Raw genomic sequence first — 2,643 nt, forward strand, 5'->3', positions numbered from 1 at the left:
TTAGTAAGGGCGTGTTAATCTGCTCTTTGGCTAATTTTTTTTCTTCCCTTTTCTCAATTTTTTTTTTTAATTATTAAAGTAGGTGCGATTTATTTTTTCAAACAATGTTTTTATTTTTATTTTTTTTTTATTTATTTTTAGTGTTAATTTGTTGGTAGGTTTTAGTCATGCTCTTCTTTACATTACTAACAACAATGGGCTTGCAGTAGGTGTTTAAATTCAATTAAAAAAAAATTAAATTAAAAAAAAAATTAAAAAAAAAGAAGAGGTTCTGTCAACAGCAACATTTTGGATTGCTTGTAGAAGTGGGGTGCCCCTAGTAGAAACTCGTATTTAAGGGACAAACCCTTAACATTTTAAAGTTGAGATGTGGTGTGCTGTTAGTAAGCTAGTCTTTTTATTTTTTCCATCTTCTTCTTCAAAAGAAAGAGCAAAAAAACCAGCAACAAACCAGAGAGAGAACGTCCTCTCTCTCTCTCTCTCTCTGAAAAAGAATCCATGGGAGATCTCTGCTCCTGCATCTCTCCCAAAGACGTGAAGAAGAATAACAAATCTTCGAAGTGTTTCTCGAACACTCCACTTGGTATCAACTCTAGCAATCGATGGAGCAGGAACCGATCTTCCAAGAAAGAAACTCTAGACAAGTCTGTGATTCAAGAGCAAGCAATCATTGCTGCACTTCTTTTTTAACATCACCAACAAAATGGTACTACTCTACCCTTTGATCGATCCAGTGCTCTAAGGGGTCCAGCTCCAACTACAAAGAAGCATTCTTTGCCGAGAAGTTCTAGTTCTAGGGATCGGTCACCGATCCTCTTATTCAACCTTATCAACTTGTTAATCAGGAACTAAGGATTGATGATCTGGAGACCAACTTTTTTTTTTTTTTTTCTCTTCTTCCTTGTTCATGGAGGTGGTTTTGGTGTTTGGTATTGGTATAAAACCGTAACACATCTAGAAGAAGGTGGTTTCAAAGTTGATGCCGTAGACCTAACTGGTTCTGGCGTTAATTCATCTGATACAAACAGCATATCAAGTCTAGGTCAATATGTAAAGCCACTTACTAATTTCCTTGAAAAGCTTGGACACGGGGAGAATGTGATTTTGGTGGGGCACGATTTTGGTGGTACATGCATACCATATGTTATGGAGTTGGTTCCATCTAAGATAGCAAAAGCTATTTTTATTGCCGCACCAATGTTAGCTAGTGGACAGAGTACCCTTGATATGTTCTCCCAACAGGCAGTTTCAATTGATCTGATGCAGCAAGCTCAGATATTTTTGTTTGCAAACGGGAACAATCATCCTCCAACTGCTATTGATATGGACAAATCATTGCTGAGAGACTTGTTATTTAATCAAACTCCTACCAAGGATGTTGCACTGGCTTCAGTGTGGATGAGGCCGATCCCCTTTGCACCGGTTCTTGAGAATCTCTCTCCCCCTGCGAAGACATTCCCTAGGTGAACTTAAAGACAGAATTTGGTTGGACTTTAGCTATTCTGCCAGCGAATACTCCTGACTATCACGAGCAGAGAGAGGGGCAAATAACAAGAAATATAAAAGAAGCGTTCTGGTATATCTTCTTCAAAACCTTAAATTTGTTCATCGAATATAGAACAAGCAAATGGAGAAAGAGAGAGATGAGTGTTTGCCTCTTGAGAACAGCCATGGCCATTCAAGCCATCGTCAACAGGAAAGAAAAAACTCTAGAATCAGATTTATGGTTACAGGAAGAAGCAAGAATCGGTTGAGGATCTGCCCTGTGGTAATACTGTCGTTTTGGTAAGTTCGGACCAATTCATCACCAAGAATGCTTCCAACTCCAAGGGAACTTTATCAGCTCTTAACTCTGTTTGCCTTCAAGAACAAATCATCCTGGTTATTCGTCGCTTGATATCTTCATTGGAGCATGTCTCCCAATCGAATGCTGATTGGGGGATGATTGAGATCCCTTCGTCACATTGACCCTTTCCATCACCACCAGATAATTCGGACGATGGAGATGGATTCGTAGATCTGAAAGAATCGCAGATTTCCATATTGAAGGATTAAAACGGTGGAGAAAAGCCTAACCCATGGAAGTATATTTGCTGATATACGGTATTTTCTCTATCTTTCTTTTTAATCTGATATTGGTTTCGTTTCCTCAAAATTGGAAGATTTGATAGCCTAAACAGCACAACGTTTTGTTTGGAACAAGATGAGTAACAATTAATGATGTTTTAATAATTGTTACAGACTTTTTAAAAATGGTGGGCCCACTGATTATTTTCATCTGGTTCATCACTTGGTGGAACCATATGAATTGAGTCTAATTTGAAAGTCAAACTGACGCCTAAAAAAGTCTGTAATAGTTTCCAAATTATCATTGTTGATCTTTAATAATGTGCTCAATTGTTGTTTGTAAAAATAAAAAATAAAACAAAAAAAAACAAAAAAGAAAAGGGGGGAGATTTACTTGGCAAATTTAGTGGTGGGTTTGGATAAAAAAATAATAATAAGCTTTTTGCTTTATTAAGTCTGTTGAGTAACAAAATTTTGGAGTGGACTCGCTTCCTTTCAAATAAATTACTTATGACACTTTTTGTTCTTTGGCCATTGCATGAAAAGAATATTGGGGATAATTAATAATTTATTATA

At 36.9% G+C, this 2,643-nt stretch overlaps 1 pseudogene; it reads left to right on the forward strand.

Annotated features, from left to right (window-relative positions):
- The first annotated feature begins 472 nt into the window (after positions 1–472).
- Positions 473–1,576, forward strand: LOC147381567 (putative methylesterase 11, chloroplastic pseudogene; annotated as a pseudogene).
- Positions 1,577–2,643: the final 1,067 nt, after the last annotated feature.

The sequence above is a fragment of the Akebia trifoliata genome, unplaced genomic scaffold, assembly GCF_017979445.1.
Source record: "Akebia trifoliata isolate Shusen 1 unplaced genomic scaffold, ASM1797944v1 Contig00350, whole genome shotgun sequence".
NCBI lineage: Eukaryota > Viridiplantae > Streptophyta > Magnoliopsida > Ranunculales > Lardizabalaceae > Akebia > Akebia trifoliata.